This window comes from Rhinopithecus roxellana, chromosome 5 (assembly GCF_007565055.1).
Source record: "Rhinopithecus roxellana isolate Shanxi Qingling chromosome 5, ASM756505v1, whole genome shotgun sequence".
NCBI classification, from domain to species: Eukaryota; Metazoa; Chordata; class Mammalia; order Primates; family Cercopithecidae; genus Rhinopithecus; species Rhinopithecus roxellana.
This window is the reverse complement of record NC_044553.1, coordinates 95374983-95393944: the sequence shown is the minus strand read 5'-3', so window position 1 is coordinate 95393944 and position 18962 is coordinate 95374983. Positions and strand designations below refer to the sequence as shown.

Sequence of the window (18962 nt, the reverse complement as noted above, 5' to 3'; positions counted from 1 at the left end):
GGCACCTATTCCATCCTTAGGGCCAGAGGTGAAGCACCATCTAGAACATTCTAGGACTGAGGGTAGTAAAAGACTGCATTCCAGAAACACAAAATCAAATAGTGTAGCCAAAAAGAGGGTGAAAGAATGCTAGGGAGGCAATCATCAAATTACTATTATATATTCACATTTATTATTGACCAAATGAACTACCAGTCAAAACCCTGATGTCTTTTTCACAAAGGAAATAAGGCCATGACCTCCAATTATCTTTATCAAAAGAAGACTAAATTGTCTACCTTGTCTTCAGGTTACCATTAGTGGAGGTGAAGAACACAGATACTTTGATCTAGAGCCCTAATTAAGAATTTAAGAGGCTAGGTGTGGTGGTTTACACCTGTAATCTCAACACTTTGGGAGGCTGAGGCAGGCGGATTCTTGAGACGAGCCTGAGCAATATGGAGAAATCTTGTCTCCTCAAAAAATACAAAAATAAGCCAAGCGTGGTGGCATGTACCTGTAGTCCCAGCTACTTGGGAGGCTGAGATGGGAGGATCATTTGAGCCCAGAAGGTCAAGGCTGTGGTGAGTCATGATAATGCCACTGCACTCCAGTCAGGGTGATAGAGTGGGAACCTGTCTCAAAAAGAAAAAAAAGTTAAGGATTGGGCCAGGCGTGGTGGCTCACACCTGTAATCCCAACACTTTGGGAGGCTAAGTCAGGAAGATCATTTGAGGTCAAGAATTTGAGACCAGCCTGACCAACATGGTGAAACCCCGTCTCTACTAAAAATACAAAAAAGTTAGCCAGGCATGCTTGTGCATGCCAGTAGTCCCAGCTATTTAAAAGGCTGAGGCAGGAGAATCGCTTGAACCCAGGGGGCAGAGGTTATAGTGAGCCAAGATCATGCCACTGCACTCCAACCTGGACAACAGAGCAAAACTCCATCTGCTCCCCCCCACCAAAAAAACAGAATTAAAGAGACCTAAATAAATACAGGAATATATGATGTCTACTGATTACACACAATACTGTTAACATGTCAGTTCTCCCCACATTGATCTACAGATTGAATGGGATCAAGATAATAAATACATCCATCACCCCCAAAAGTTTTCTCATGCCCCTTTTTAATCTTTCTTTTTTTCTTCCTCCTCTTCTCTTTTCTTCTCTCTCCTTCTGTATTAGTCTGCTTGGTTGCCATAACAAAATACCATAGACTGGGTGGCTTAAACAATAGAAATCTATTTTCTCACAATTCTAGAAGCTAAATGTCCCAGATAAAGGTGCCGGCCAATTCAGTTCCTGTTAAAGGCTCTCTGCCTGGCTTGCTGAGGTCCACATTCTTGCCACATCCCCTGATGGCCTTTCCTCTGTGGTACACAGACAGAGAGAATAGTAAGTGATAGAGCCTAAGTGTGGCAAGTAGGACATCTGTGCAAGAAAAGGGGGTGGGGGCGGCAATAGCAGGATGGTTAGGCAATAGCAGGGATGTGGATCATATAAACAAATATATTAAAGATGATAGAATCCATTTTTGTCACTGATGGGAAGGAGGATTACAAATATGAAGAGGAAGAAAACTAGAATGAACCCTGTGGTACTGAATAAGAATGAAGGCTTTGAGGTAAACTTATGGATTTCAAAGAGATACAAAAATAAATATAGATATGAATGCATATATATTGTGTATAAGTGTGTGTATGTGCACGAAAGAGCCTGGGGGCAGTGACCCCAGTTTGATGAACAATGGGATATTACATAGTTTCAAACTATCTCCCCACAAAATACTTATTTATTACAAAGAGGAAAAGAATAACATTACGTTGTTGAATCCTAGTGGCTACCATCTTAATCAAGTGACCAAAGTAAGCATCAGTAAGGGAGTATAGAAATATCATGTGACAATTGATAGGATACAATGAGAAAACACAGAATTACTTCTGTGATATTTATGCCAAAGTTGCATAGCTTGAATCTAATCACGAGGAAACAAATCCAAACTGAGGGATATAGTACTTAATAACTGGTCTATAAATCTTCAAGAATGACAAGGGCACTCACCTTGGCAGCACAAATGGCAGCACATATACTAAAACTGGAACAACACAGAGAAGGTTAGCATGGCCCCTGAACATGGATGACACACAAATTTGTGAAGTATTTCATACTTTTTTAAAAAAAGTGTCAAGGCCATGAAAGTCAAGAAAAAACTAAAAAAGAGATATGACAGCTCCATACACCACAGGATTTTGAACCAGATTTTTTGTTATAAATGGTATTATTGAGACAATTGGCAAAATTTGATTTGGATCTGGAGACTGGAGACAGTTAATGCATCAATGTAAATTTCCTGATTTTCATGGTTATTTTGCAGTAATAGGAGAATGTCCTAATTTGTAGGAAATATACAGTACAGTATTTAAGGAATGACCCATTCAAATAGTTGGTTTTTTTTTTAAGGGTCTTGTACTGTACTTGCAACTTTTCTATAAGCTTGAAATTATTTTAAAATTTAAAAGGGGTCTGGCACGGTGGCTCACACCTAAAATCCCAGCACTCTGGGAGGCCAAGGCAGGTGGATCACCTGATGTCAAGAGTTGGAGGCCAGCCTGGCCAACATGGTGAAACCCTGTCTCTGGTGAAAATACAAAAATTAGCTGGGCATGGTGGCATGCACCTGTAATCCTAGCTACTTGGGAGGCTGAGGCAGGAGAATCGCTTAAACCCAGGAGGCAGAGGTTGCAGTGCGCTGAGATCCTACCACTGCACTCCAGCCTGGGCAACAGAGCAAGACTCCATCTCAAAATAAATAAATAAATAAATAATAAAATAAAAAATTATTAATTAGTAACTTAATTTTAAAAATTAAAAAGGAGTAGGAAGTCCAGGTGAGCCCAGAAAAGCAAATTTCAAACAAAGCAAGCAAAACAAGCTAGATTGCTTTACTGTAACAAAATAACAGGAACTTTCATTTTTCCACTTTCCACGTTTTGCATTTCTTTGTGATAAATCACCCCATATTCTGCCAGGGATATCCATGTGCCTTGAGAACATTTATTATAGCACTTATACAAATGAAAGGAAAAGTTCATATTCACCTTCTGGGAGTCAAAATAGGATCTTAAAGCAAGTCTTGAAAGCTAGGCTTAGTATTTTCTAAATTGATTTACTTCCAAGAACATGTCAGGAAAAAGTCTAAAGGGCTTAGGCCACAGGGCAGAGAGGGGATGCAGGATGCACTCCTTTTGACTAAGATGGGTAGGCCCTGAGGCTTGCTATATAAGGCACAAAATAGCAGTTCTCAAAGTGTGGCCTAGAGACCCCCTGAGGATCTTCAAGACCTTTTCAGGAGATCTGTAAGGTCAAAACTATTTTCATAATGTGCTAAAACGTTTTGTGCTTTTTTCATTCTCACGCTGTCATGAGTAGAGAGTGGAGTTTTCCAGGGACTACATTATATATGAAATTCCAACTAACTGAATACAGAAGCAAATATGAGTTACTATTTAAGCTATCTTCTACTTAGCCAGACATTAAAGGGAATTGCAAAAACATAAAATAATGCCACTTTTTTCATCAATGGTGTTTTATTTTGAAAAACATATTTCATAAGATATGGGATGTATTATAATGAATATTATTAAAATTTCTGCTTTAATTTCTTATATGACAAATATTGATAACTATAACCCAAACAAATCAAATTTATTTAGGGTCCTCGAAAATTTCTACAAGTATAAAGGAGTCATGAAACCAAGTGGGTTGAGAATTGCTAACATAGAAGCAGAAAGTCTATCCCTTCCAGGTTAAAGTGTTTAAAAGAAAAAAAGAAGAAGAAAAAGCTACAGCCAAGAAGTCAGTTACCTGGATTCTCATATCTCTCTCTCCCTATGCCCCTGTACTTCTGCTCAAACCTTGAGTGAGTTTAGAAACATCCAGATAGGTATGGGAAACTCAAGAATATTGAGACTAACATATATTAGAAGAAGGCTGAAAACAAGAATTCTCACATTTTGTGTGTGCGTGCCATGGACCACCTTTGGAGGTATGCTAAAAACATACGGATCCTGGCCAAGCATGGTGGCTCACGCCTGTAATCCCAGCACTTTGGGAGGCTGAGGTGGGCGGATCACAAGGTCAGATCAAGACCATCCTGGCTAACATGGTGACACCCCGTCTCTACTAAAAATACAAAAAAAAAAAATTAGCCAGGCATGGTGGTGGGCACCTGTAGCCCCAGCTATTCGGGAGGCTGAGGCAGGAGAATGGCGTGAACCCGGGAAACGGAGCTTGCAGTGAGCCGAAATCGTGCTACTGTACTCCAGCCCAGGCGACAGAGCAAGACTCCGTCTCAAAAAAAAAAAAAAAAAAAAAAGATGCAATAGCAACTTCAGGTGGCTATGGATAAATAAGCCTGGAACAAGACCCCTGGAACACACCTCTTCCCTATGGCCAGTTCTTTTCAAAATGCCCCATGGAATGGATACAGAAGTATAAGAGACTTGGCATTTAAAAAAAAAGAAGAAGAAGAAGAAGCCATAATGTGGGGATACTTTGACACCTCCAAATAGCTTGGACCATGTACTCTAACAGCCGACTTTAGCACGTCGCCGCCTGCTGATAGACTTTAGCCTATCAGCACCCCGCCGTGGGGGATGCTGATAATGGGAGAGACTATGCATGTGTGGGGACAGGAGGCATATGGGTAATCTCTGTACTTTCCTCTCAATTTTGCTGTGAACTTAAAACTGCTTTAAAAAAAATTTTTTTTTAATGTTCAGCATTGCTCCTGTTGCTCATCCCGGAGCCTATCTAGACATTTGGAATCACAAGACTAGAATAGGTGAATAGGTATCACTACATAGGTTCTCAAAGCTATCCACAAGTCCAGAGGCTTGTCTTCATTGACCACTCCCATATAATAACTCGAGTGGAAGAGAATGAGATCCTATGGACATGAGCAATCATCATCTTGGATAAGATGCTCCATGCCCCAGATAAGAACCAACATTCATGGGCATAACTTCCTGGTCCCCACAAATGACATCGAGTTATTCAGGAAAGTCCAAAGTTTTGGCTTTACACAGGAATTTGTAGTTCTTCACAACCAGTCAAGGTAAATTTATCAATCAGGGTTATTTTTACTATAAACAACATTGCTAGTTACATAGTTGACATTCTGCCATTTACAGGTTTTTAGGGAAATATAATTAGAAAGCTAATCCAAGGTAAATTTTGTCCACACAGAAAAAGAAAGGGTTTTGCTAACCTTTACACATTCTTTCTCTGTACCTTTTCCCAACATTGCATTAAACACCCTTGAAGCCACTAAAAACGGTGAAAACTCACATCAAGACCAAAAACTAAGACTAACATAACAGATATTTCAATGCTGGATCTGGGATAAACAATACTTAGTATAAGACAGACGGAATTTTTCTGTGAAAAGCACTTACACTCTGCTTCATGAAACAGAGATTGCCTGACAAGGAGTTAGAAAATAATGCATACTTCACTGCTATCTGTTTCTGAAGTCAGGGATATGGTATCTCCACCAACCAGAAATTTAGAATGCTATTCTTTTTAAAAAGGGCCAATCCATGAGTTGACTGTGTCTCTCCTCCATAATGTTGGGAGACAATTCTGCAATGGTCTCTTGGTTTCTGTATGTCTCATGAAGAGGCACTGACAGCTTTTGTTCCAAACTATCTTTTCAAGGATGTTTGTATGGCAATCTCAGAAGATAAAAAGTTGAGTCTCCCTCTAAAGCAGAGCATATATTTGTTTCCTGACCACGACAGTAAATATGTCTCTAATGAAATATTTTCGTGAAAACTGACCTAACAGAAAAGAGATATCATAGACCTCACTTTTAGGAGCAAGGAAGCTAATAAATAAGCTGATTTTTTTTTTTTTTTTTTTTTTGCAAATCCCAGAAAGTTTCAGGAATTGGAGGCTCCAGATACATCTGAAGGCAAAGTGTAGAGTTGAGCTTAAAACAGAAGAAATGGTTGAAAGTCTGTATTTTTTTTTAAAAATTCATTTCTCAGTCCTCTTTCCTTAGCCCAAAATTTGGGGACACCTTTTGCAGCTGAGGGATTAGTTATTATCTGAGAACAGGTGATTAATTGAAAGTCTTTATGCTAAGAGGTGACAACCCTAACCCTCTTCCCCAGTTTGTCTCACAGAACACCAGTTTTATACTCTGTTTGCCTCTCCTGGTCCTTTCTCTGCCATTCTCTCCCTGGCTCTGAGAAACTGACTTTTGTGGACTTTATCAACCAGGTTCCCTTAGTCTCTGGCTTGCATTTGGACTCAGCCAACGACAGCCACCAGCATAACATCGCAGGGTAAAAGGAGAGATGAGTTTAGCTTTTATTCTCTTTCTCTCCTTCCCCTACAATTTTTGGCAGTGACTGCAGTTCTCTCCTTTCAGATACAGCAACTGTTGGATGCCCTCTCACACACCACTACAGATTACTCCAGGTTCCAGTATACGGTTAGGCCTAGAAGAGGTAACGGCTTTCAGCTGTTTTTAGTCCTGTAGTGTTTACCATCTCTTGATTGTTCCTGTTTGTGAAGGTTTGTAATGTTTCCCTCATTAAACTCTCTTCAAGGAATTCTTTCATTGCTCTTTGCAATTTCCCCTTTGACTGATCCATCTGTTTCTTTTTTTTTTTTTTTTTTTTTGGTGAGACAGAGATTTACTCTTGTTGCCCAGGCTGGAGTGCAATGGCACGATCTCAGCTCACTGCATCCTATGCCTCCCAGGTTCAAGCGATTCTCCTGCCTCAGCCTCCCAAGTAGCTGGGATTACAGGCATGTGCCACCACGCCTGGCTAATTTTGTATTGTTAGTAGAGACGGGGTTTCACCGTGTTGCCCAGGCTGATCTTGAATTCCTGATCTCAGGTGATCTGCACGCCTCGGTCTCCCAAAGTGCTGGGATTACAGGCATGAGCCACTGTGCCCGGCCAGATCGATCTGTTTCTTATAGGCCCAGACAGTCACATACCCTCTGGCAATTTTGCAGGATGCTTCTACTGGACCACCTGAACAAGCCCAAGAGAAAGGCCTACAGAGGTTTATTTCTAATCAAAAGGGAAAAGCATGAACAAATGCCCATAAGCATGAAGGAGTTAATTGTGTTCCAGGAACTAAGTGCTACTAGGTGTTACATGCGGGGTGGGGAGTGAATGAAGAGTAGGCCCAGAAAGAGACAAATGCCAACTCAAAGAGTATTTTGTAACTCACATCAAGGATCTTGGAGTTTACACTATAGGCTGTGCAGAAGCACTGAAGGATTTGAAGTTTGAGTTTCAATCAATGCTGGAATAAAAATGAAGGAAAATGTAGGCAAGGCTGGAAGAAGGAAGACATGAAGACATGACAGAGACAAACAACTGCAATAGTTTCAATGAGAAATATTGAAGGCCATGATTCAGACTGTGGTGATGGAATGGAGGAAATTGACAAAAAATTAGCAGCTACTGGGAGGCAGAATAGGTGAATGAGGGAATAGGGGGGAAACAGTCCCGACTGGCTCTTGAGCCTCTTACTTAATAATGGATAAACAGCCTTTCACTGAGATAAAGTGTAGAAGACGACAGAATTTAAGAATGAGATTCACTGTGGGAAGGAAAGAGGTGAGGCGGGAACAATGATAAAGAGTTCTGTTCTGAACATGTTGAGCTGGAAATAGCTGTGGGAAATGTGGGTAAAACTGTCCCTGAGGTACAAGGAAAGAGCTTCCCTTCAACCAACTGGTCAGTGTAGAGGGCAATGAACTATGAGTTTTCCCCTCCCTCAATGAGGGAAAGCAAATCCAAATCCACAGCAAAAGAAAAATGTAAACAAACAAACAAGCAAACGAACAAAAACAGAGCAAATCTGCCTTTGATTTTAGCATGGTAAGTAGGCAACTGCCAAGACCAGAATAAAGGCTCCCTGTGTAGATACCCATTCGACCACAAGATGGCATCAGAGCTTGTGATGCAGGAGAGCCCTAGTCAGAACCTACCTCAGTGCAGCAAAGCCATCGCTTAATAGTTTTTGTTTGTTAGCAAGGAAGGGCTATTCACTGGCAAAAAAAAAAAAAAAAAAAACCCATGACTGAAAACAGACATTTGGAATATTCTAAAACAAATTATACGGACTATACAGTATGCTCTAGGAGCTGGGAATATGGCAGGTGATGAGCCCTACTAGAGTCAAGCAGGAGCCTGTTTAAATTGGACATCAAGCCTGTGGGATAGCAGGTGTCACATAAGCAGAAAACTTCAATATAAACCACAAGGTTGTCCTGGTGCGGTGGCTCACACCTGTAACCCCAGCACTTTGGGAAGCCGAGGCAGGCGGATCACTTGAGGTGAGGAGTTTGAGACCAGCCTGGCCAACATGGTGACACCCCGTCTCTACTAAATACAAAAAATAAAAATTAAAAAATTAGCCAGGTGTGGTGGAGGGCACCTGTAATCCCAGCTACTCGGGAGGCTCATCGCTTGAACCCAGGAGGCAAACGTTCTAATGAGCCAAGATCGTGCCACTGCACTCCAGCCTGGACAAGAGTGAGACTCCATCTCAAAAATAAAAATAAATAAAAATAAATAAAAATTAAACCACAAAGTATGAAAGGTGATCCAGAAGTTAGGTCAATTGGCATAACAATCAGAAACAAGAACAAAAACACTAGCAGGTTTATGTATCACCAGACATGACCTCAGGCCTCACCCCAGGTAGTTGCTGAAGAGGTCCAGATATCCTCAGGTCAAATATTAGATTAGACCTGGGCATTCTGCACTCTTGGCCTTTAATAAATACCCCCGCAAACACTGCAGTTCAGTTCAGTCACTCACTGTGGAGCTAGATGAGTTAGCAAGAAAAAAAACATGTTAGTGCTAGCATCTCATTCCTTCTTCCCCAAAATTATATGTCCTAGTCGTCATCTCAGCATGGAGAGGAGATAGAAGCAGCAGGGGTAGAGTGAGACTTATAGCATTTCCCCCAAGATTGGGAGGGGGATATAATATTGAGATTTCTTTGATAGGCAGGAATCTGCAGGGGCAGAGTAGGTCAATATATTTTCAAAGCAGCCACTACTTAGAGAGAGAGAGATTTGACATACCACACTCAAAAGCAGGAACTGGGAAAATCAAGCCATCTCCTATGTATTTCCTAATAATTTGAGACTCTTTAATAAAAGAATTCCATTTCTTTGAATTCAAGCTACCTGCAGTATGCCTTTTGTACCTATTAGTATGAACTTATATGGGAAAACACAACAAACTTTATAAAGTCACGTCATATAAATCATTGATGTCCCCACCTCCCCAACCCACTTCACTTTTACTTTTAACCGAAATACGGTTATAATAGGCATTACAGACATAGTTACTATTAATACCACCAGGCCTCCCATATCACCCCAACCTCAGCCTACATGCAACTGAACTATCAATAACTATTTCATCAACTTTCAAGTTGCCTAGAAATGGGCCATATCTCTGAATCATTTATACTCTAATATGTCACATGGCTACCTCCAAACCTTCCAGTTCTATTTGCTTAATTCTTACTGTCTTCAAGCTCCTCAAGACCTCTTGTCTCTTGATCCTTCTATAATAATATTCCTAATAGCCTTCTCTTGCCTTTATTTTTATTACCATTCATCCAAAAATTTAAAAAAATATAGTCTATCGTTTGAACCACTTACGTAACTACATCTTTATAACTCCTCTGTATTCTTTTCATTCTGCTATATCCATTCCAAAATAACTCTAGGCCTGGATTAATATTTTCCCTTATAAAATTTATTAGAAATAAAAATAGTCAATCCTGTAAACTGGTGCAACTACAAATCCCAACCCCAACTTTAGCTTGATTCTCAACATATTATAGCAATCTTTCTCTTTCTCTCAAGATAGTTCTCTCCCATTTTCTAACAACAGGTGTTCCAAAATTTAACTACTCTTTTCACCAAGCAATCATTGTGAGGATTAAATACTTCAATACCTGCTAACTTGATTTTAGCCAATGATCTCTCTTCCTTACATCAGTGACAAAAATATAGGCCATGGAGAAGAGTTTAACATGAAGACTATTCCCTACCTAAAAAACTGATGTGTAGGCCAGGCGCAGTGGCTCAACCCTGTAATCCCAGCACTTTGGGAGGCCAACGAGGGCGAATCACGAGGTCAGGCGTTCGAGAACAGCCTGGCCAAAATGATGAAATCCTGTCTGTACTAAAAATACCAAAAATCAGCCAGGCACAGTGGCGGGCGCCTGTAATCCCACCTACTCCTGAAGGAGAATCGCTTGAACCCGGGAGGTGGAGGTTGCAGTGAGCCGAGATCGTGCCACTACACTCCAGCCCTGATGACAGAGTGAGACTCCATCTCAAACAAACAAACAAACAAACAAAAACTCACGTGCATCTCTACCAATAGTTCCTCCCAGCTATTCATTCTAAAAGAAATGTCCCTCCATTTGTAAAAGGCTGGCCGGGCACGGTGGCTCACGCCCATAATCCCAGCACTTTGGGAGGCTGAGACAGACAGATCACTAGGTCAGGTGTTTGAGACGAGTCTGGCCAACATGGTGAAACCCCATCTCTACTAAAAATACAAAAAATTAGCCCAGTGTGGTGGCAGGCACCTATAATCCCAGCTACGCAGGAGGCTAAAGCAGAAGAATCACTTGAACCCAGGGGCAGAGGTTGCAGTGAGCTGAGACCGTGCCACTGCACTCCAGTCTGGGCAACAGAGAGAGAGACTCTGTCTCAAAAAAAAAAAAAAGCTAACAATTCATTCATCTTTGCTCAAAGAAAAAAAAAAAAATCTCAGCTAAGTCAAAGGCAAGTCTTTCCAACTCTGCAGACAAATATTTCCTTAGTCCCAGCTGGTCTAACCTCTTTCTCTCTTCTTCCTTTTACATATTTCTTGGGGAACAAATACCTTTGTGTTTGTCTCCAGGCACTCACCTCTTGATTATACTCTGATACCATAATCAAGCTTCTGCCCTACAAACCTGTTGTCCCCAAGGCCCCATGATCGCCAAACCCAAAGAGTATACTTTAACCTTTATTACATTTGCCTTTTGGGCAGCATTTGACATTAGAGACAAAATGTTTCCAAATTGCAAATTTGTAACAATAACAACTACTATATACTAAGGTACCTGAGGTGCTAAGTGTTTTATACATGTTGCCTTATTTAAACCTCACAACGATTCCATCTCATTAATGAGGAAATGGAGGTAAACTAACTTGCCAATAGATATACAGAGAGTAAGAGAAAGAACTCAGATTTGGAATCAGGGCTGACTCCAAAATTCATTCCCTTAATGACTATGCTATTTTCAGACCTATGTAGCATGCTGCCTACTGGCCAGTCCCTCTTGGATTACAAAGTAAATTCAAAATGACCAAGCCTAAAACTAAACATATCTTCTTAACCCCAGACAAATCCTTTTTCCAGTATTACCTACTTCTCTAAATGGTACCATTATCCACCAGAATGCCCAAATCAGAAACAAGAAAGTTTTCTTTAAAAATTTCCCTCTTCCAAGTCCTACATCAAATTGATCATTTAATTCTGTCAACTACATTCCCTTAACTTCTCTCCAATCTGCCCATCCTTACTTTCAGAGCTTTGGGTTAGGGCCTCTACATGTCTCACCATGAAAACTACAAAAATTTCTGAGACAGAATTATCATCTAGAATGCCATCCACTTCTAATCAATTCTCCACACACTATCAAAGGGATCATTCTAAAACTCAAATGTTGGTGATAACGTGAACCTGGAGCCCTCACATACTGCTGCTGGTGGGAATGTAAAATGGTATAGCCACTCTGGAAAATAATTTAATAGTTTTTTAAAAACACTAAATACTTCTCATGTTACCCAGAAATTGCCATCCTGGGCATTTATCCTAGAAAAATGAAACTTAAGTCCGCATAAAATCTTACATACGATTTTTCATAATAGTTGTATTTGTAATAGCAAAACAACTGGAAATAATCAAAATGTCCATCTGTAGATGAATGGTTAAACAAATTGTGGGTACATCTGTAAATAGAAGGAAACTATCAAAACTATTGATATACACAACTTGGATGCAAGGGCATTATACTAAGTGGGGGAAAAAAGCGCCAATCTCAAAAGGTTACATGTATAATGATTTTGCTTACACAACTTTCTTGAAATGACAATATTAGAGATAAAAAAAAAAAAGAAGAAAAGAAAAAACAATTAGAGCTGGGTGCGGTGGTTCATGCCTGCCATTCCAGTACTTTGTAAGGTCAAAGCAGGGGATGACTTGAGGCCAGAAGGCTGAGACCAGCCTGGGCAACATGGCAAAACCCCGTCTCTACTAAAAATACAAAAATTAGCTGGGCCTGGTGGTGCACACCTGTAGTGCGAGCTACTTGGGTGGCTGAGGCACAAGAATCACTTGAACCCAGGAGGCAGAGGTTGTAGTGAGTCAAGATGGCTCTGGATAATAGCCAAAAGTCTACAGCAACCAAGAAAATGCTGAACCAAGAAAGTGGGCAGACCACTTGGGCCTGGGAGTTCCAGACCAGCCTGGACAATGCAGCAAAACTCTGTCCCTACCAAAATAAAATACAAAAACTAGTCAGGCATTGTGGCACATGCCTATAGTCCCAGCTACTTAGGAAGCTGAGGTAGGGGAGTTAACTTACACTGTGAGGTCAAGGCTGCAGTGATTCATGATTGTGCCACTGCACTCCAGCCAGGGTGACAGAGTGAGGCTCCGTCTCAAAAAAAAAAAAAGAGCAACTTACTATCTAAAGTCATCTGCAGATTCCATCAAAATGTCAATGACATTCTTCACAGAAATAGAAAAAAAAAAATTGTATAGAACCACAAAAACCAAAGCAATCCTGAGCACAAAGTTGGAGGTTTCACACTACCTCACTGTAAAATATACTACAAAGCTGTAGTAACCAAAACAGCATAGTACTGACATAAAAACAGACACACAGACCAATGGAACAGAATAGAGAACCCAGAAATTAATTCACATGTCTATAATCTACAGTCAACTAAACTTTTGACACAGATGTCAAGAAAACTCACTGGGAGAAAGGACAGTCTCTTCAATAAATGGTCTTGGGAAAACTGCATCTCCGTATGCAGAAGAACAAAATTAGACTTCATCTCTCACCCTATACAAAAATCTACTCAAAATGGATAAAATACATAAAGGGAAGACCTGAAAATATAAAACTACTAGAAGAAAATGTAGGTGAACTGCTTCAGAACATTGGTCTGGGAAAATATTTTATAAGCCCTCAAAAGTAAAGGCAATAAAAGAAAAAATAAATGAGATTATATATAACTAAAAAGCAAACAATCAACAGAATGAAAAGACAAACCAGAAAATGAGAGAAAATATTTCCAAACGACTCATGTGACAAGTGATTAATACCCAGAATATACCAGAAACTCAAACACCTCAATAACACAAAAATACAATCTGATTTTTAAATGAGTAAATGATCTGAACAGACATTTCTTAAAAGATATGTAAAAATGGCAGGCTGGGCATGGTGGCTCACACCTGTAATCCAGCACTTTGGGAGGCCAAGGTAGGCAGATCACTTGAGGCAAGGAGTTCAAAACCAGCCTGGCCAACATGGTGAAACCCGGTCTTTTCTAGGAAAAAATACAAAAATTAGCCAGGCATAGTGACACACACCTGCAGTCCCAGCTACTTGGGAGGCTGAGGCAGGAGAATTGTTTGAACCTGGAAGGTAGAGGCTGCAGTGTGCTGAGATCGTGCAACTGCACTCCAGCCTGGGCAACAGAGCAAGAGCAAGAGAGAGAGAGACAGAGAGAGAGAGAGAGAGAGAGACAGAGAGAGAGAGAGAAAGAGAGAGACAGAGAGAGAGAGAGCGCCAAAAAACACATGACAAAATGCCCAACATCATTAATCATCAGGGAAATGCAAATAAAAAGCACAATGAGGTTTTATTTCATCCCAGTTAGAATGGCTACCATCAAAAAGACAAAAAAATAACAGATTCTGACACGGATGTGGAGGAAAGGAAACTCTAACTGTTGGTGGAAATGTAAACTAGTAGAGCCACTATTGAAAATATTTAGCCGGGCGAGGTGGCGGGCGCCTGTAGTCCCAGCTACTCAGGAGGCTGAGGCAGGAGAATGGCGTAAACCCGGGGGTTCAACAACAAATGAATGGATAAAGAAAATGTGGTATAAACAAATGGAATACTATTAAACTATAAAAAATGAGTGAAATCTTGTCATTTGCAATAACATAGATGGAGCTGGAAGACATTATGTTCAGTAAAATAAGCCAGAAACAAAACATTAAACACCACATGTTCTCACTTATATGTGGAAGCTAAAAAATTTGATCTCATATGTGGCGTAAACCCGGGAGGCGGAGCTTGCAGTGAGCTGAGATCCGGCCACTGCACTCCAGCCCGGGCGACAGAGCAAGACTCTGTCTCCAAAAAAAAAAAAAAAAAAAAAAAAAAAAAAAAAATTAGATCTCATAGAAGTAAAAAGTAGAATACAGGATACTAGAGGCTGGGAATGATAGGGAGAAGGGAGGGGTAAGGAGAGATTAATTAAAGGTTATAAAATTACAGCTAGATAAGAAGAAAAAGTTCTAGTGTTCTGCATCACTGTAGGATGACTATAGTTAATAAGAATATAATTTCAGGCCACACATGGTGGCTCACACTTGTAATCCCAGCACTTTGGGAGGCTGAGGAGGGTGGATCGCTTGAGCCTAGAAATTTGAGACCAGCCTAGGAAACATGGTGAAATCCCATCACTACCAAAAAATACGAAATTTACCTGGGCATGATGGTACGTGCCTGTAGTCCCAGCTACTCCTGAGGCTGAGCTGGAAGGATCCTTTGAGCCTGGGAGGCAGAGACTGCAGTGAGCCAAGATTGTGCCACTGCACTCTAGCCTGGGTGACAGAGACCCTGTCTCAAAAAAAGAAAAAGAAAAGAAAAAAGAAAAAAAAAGAAATATAATTTCAAACAGCAAAAAGAAAGACACTGAATGTTTCCAACACCAGAAAAAGATAAATGTTTGAGATCATGGATATGCTAATTAACCAGATCTGATCACTATGCATTATATGTATAAAAACATCACTGTGTAACCCATGAACATGTATAATAACTATTTGTCAATTAAAAAAGTAAAAAGAGGAAATGTTATTGTACAAAAGCTTTGCAGCATTTTTGATTGCCCTTATTGACCTCCCACCCCATGGGAAAAGAGCCTGTTGCATGACGAGAGTGATGCCACCTTGAAGTGAAACTGCCATCATGACCATGATGACTTCTGCAGCAAGGTCTTTAAGAATGCCTGTAACATAGACAACTTCTTATAAATAAACAATCCCTGTAGCATAAATAAAGATGCTTATCTGATCTCCCCAGTGGTCACATTTCACAAGAAAGTCTGAAGCATGATGAGCTACACAAATCTTCACCCTAAAAGCTTGCTTTACAAAGGATATTTTCTGGAGGGCAGGTAGACGGATCCACCACCTTATGCCCACCCAACACACTGCTTCTGTTCATAAGTCCTATTAAATGTTTCTTTCTGAAGAACTGGATTTTTCAGCTTGCTTTCTTCAGCATCTCAGCACCTTTGGCAGCAGTCTTGAAGACAGCACCCTGTCTTCAAGGTTCCAGTGTGGGACCTTGGTCCCTGGTTGTGGAGGAAGCACAGACCTTATGCTTAGAGAATTGTGTTTGTTTGTCTGTTCTAACTTATTTGACAGTGTAGTGTTAGTCTGGATTCTCCAGAGAAACACAACCAACAGGAAAGAGAGGGAATGAGAGAGAGAAAGAGAGAAGAAAAAAAGAGAAAGATAGAAGAAAAAAAGAGAGAGATTCATTTACTCTAAGGAATTGGCTCACTGAAGTATGGAAGGCTAAGAAATCCAAGATCTGCATCACTAAACTAGTGACCCAGGAGAGTCAATGGTATAGTTCCAGTCCAAGTGTATTAGTCTGTTCTCACAATGCCAATAAAGATATACCCCAAACTGGGTAATTTATAAAGGAAAGGGGCTTAATTGACTCACAGGTCAGCATGGCTGGAGAGACCTCAGGAAACTTACAATCTTGGTGGAATGGGAAGCAAACACATCCTTCTTCACAGGGCAGTGGCAAGGAGAAGTGCTGAGCAAAAAGGAGAAGAGCCCCTTATAAAACCATTGGCTATCATGAGAACTCACTATCACAAGAACAAGCATGGGGCAACCACCCCCATGATTCAATTACCTCCCACCAGGTCCCTCCCATGACACATGGGGATTATGGGAACTACAATTCCAGATTAGATTTTTATGGGGACACAGCCAAACCATATCACCCAGTACGAAGGCCTGAGAAACAGGAGAGCCAATGGTGTAAGTTCTAGTCCAAGAATGAGTCCAAAGGCAGAAGACTAATATCCTAGCTCAAATATATTCTGGCCAAAAGAAAGAATTTTGTCTTACTCAGCCTTTTATTCTATTAAGGCCTTCAACAGATTGGATGAGGCTCATCCATGTTGAGAAGAGCAATCTGCTTTACTCTGTCCAATCCAAAAATTAATCTCATTCAGAAACACCCTCACAGACAAACTAAGAAAAAAATGTTTAACCAAACATCTAGCAATCCATGATACAGTCATATTGACACACAAAATTTACCATCACAGAGCACTATTTGAAAGAATGATACAACGCACCTGACTTTGTTTTACATAACTTGAAACCTATTCAGCATGAAAAAAGAAACAGCTACACAGAAGACATTCCTCAAAAACATTATAAGACAAATGGACAACATGCTGCCAGCTAGGGCAAAGAATTACAATTGACGCAAATAATATATGCAGTGAAAGCCTGCAAGGGAAAGCTGGGTAGAGTTTCTTCGGGAAATTATTCAAAAGTCTCTATATGCTGAGGAATTTAGAAGCTATGCACATGCCTAGGGCAGGATGCATATTCAAAAACAATCTATAAAGACTGTAAGCTTTTAATTCTTGCTTATCTTTGGGCTCAGCACAAGTAGGGAGTGAAGGTTTAGGCAGGGTTATAAATGACCTCACTAAGTACTGAAAACATGCTGTAACACACAGTCAGTCTTCAAAGGTTGGAAGATGGTTTTTTGTTGTTGTTATTTCTTTCTTTTCTTTTATTATTTTATTCTATTCTAGTATAGCTCCTGGTGTTCAGGAAAATATCTATCAAGGCACCAGCTGAACACAAGCTAAAGGAACAGAGACTTCAGAGACCACACATGACAAAGAATACAGACTTTACAAAGATCATAAAGAAAAGACACTAAACAAGCAAACAACTATATTTCACAGGAAGCAACAACAACAACAACAACAAATCCTGAGAAGGGAGAAGAATGTGATATCCAGAGTTAGCATATTTTAATATTCAAATGTCCAGTTTCCAGCAAAAACGTTATGAAGCATGCAAAGAAACTAGAAAGTACAGTTTATTTACAGAAGAAATTAATATAAGCTCTCCCTAAGGAAGCACAAACCCTGAACATATTAGACAAAAATTTAAAATCAACTGTCTTAAATATGCTCAGAGAGGTAAAGGAAACCACAGACAAAGAGTTAAAGGAAACCAGAAGAATGATGTCTTAACAATAGAAAATATCAACAAAGATAGAAATTATGAAAAGAAACCAAGTAGAAACTGTGAAGCTGAAAAATACAATAACTGAAATGAAAATTCACTACAGGGTTACAATAGCAGATTTGAGCAGGCAGAATAAAGAAAGAGTGAACTTACAACTGTCAACTAAAATCAAAATTATCCAGACTGAGGAGTATAAAGAAAAAAGAATGACCAGGCATGGTGGCTCACACGTGTAATCTCAGCACTGTGGGAGGCTGAGACAGGAGAATCGCTTGAGCCCAGGAGTTCAAGACCATAGTGAGACTCTGTCTTTATAAAAATTTTTTTAAAAAATGTTAGCTGGGTATCGTGGTATGTGTCTGTAGTTTGAGCTACTTGGGAGGCTGAGGTGGAAAGACCTCTTGAGCACAGGAGTTCATGAGGCAGTGAACCAGTAATTCTGCTTGTCAGCCTGTGTGACAGAAACAGACTCTGTCTCAATAATTTAAAAAAATATGAAAAAAACTGAAGAATAATTATTGGAGTCTTAAAAAATCTATGGGAATAATCAAGAGTACCACTATACACATTACAGGAGTCCCAGAAGGAGAAGAAAAATAAAATAGTGCAAAAAAAATGTTGAAGAAATAACCAAAAACTGCCCAGATTTGGTAAAAGACAGGAACCTATACACCCAAGAATCTCAACAAACTCCAAGAAGGATAAATATAAGCAGATCCACACTGAGACACATTATAATCAAATTGTCAAAAGACAAAGACAAAAAAAAAAAAAATCTTAAAAGCAGTGAGAGGAGAGATTTGTCACATACAAGTGATTCTCTACAATAAGAGCATCTGATTTCTCATCAGAAACTATGTAGGCAAGAAGGCAGTGGGATAACATAGTCAAAGTGCTGAAAGAAAAAGACTATCTACCAAGAATTCTATATTCAGCAAAGTGTCCTTCAAAAATGATGGAGAAATTAAGACATTAGCATGTAAATAAAAGCTGAAGGAGTTTGTCACAAGTAGACCTATACTATAAGAAATACTAAAGGGAGTTCTTCAGGCTTAAATGAAAGAAAACTAGACAGTAACTAAAAGCTCTAAGAAGAAATCAAAAAGTTAGATAAATAAAACTACATCAGTAAATACAAAAGCCAAGATGGCTATATTTTTGGTGTGTGGTTCCCCTTTTTTTATATGATTTAAAAGACAAGTAGATAAAATAATTACAAATCTATGTTAATGAACACACGATGTATATAGATGTAATTGGTAATGATAGAAACATACAGGAGAGGACTCAGCTGTTTAGAAGCAGAGTTTTGTAT

General features: G+C 39.8%; 1 non-coding gene across 1 annotated transcript; it reads left to right on the top strand.

Moving 5' to 3' along the window:
* Window positions 1-2050: 2050 nt before the first annotated feature.
* On the top strand, window positions 2051-2154 carry LOC115897787. The gene has a single exon (XR_004057582.1). It is a non-coding gene; the product is annotated as a U6 spliceosomal RNA (small nuclear RNA).
* Window positions 2155-18962: the final 16808 nt, after the last annotated feature.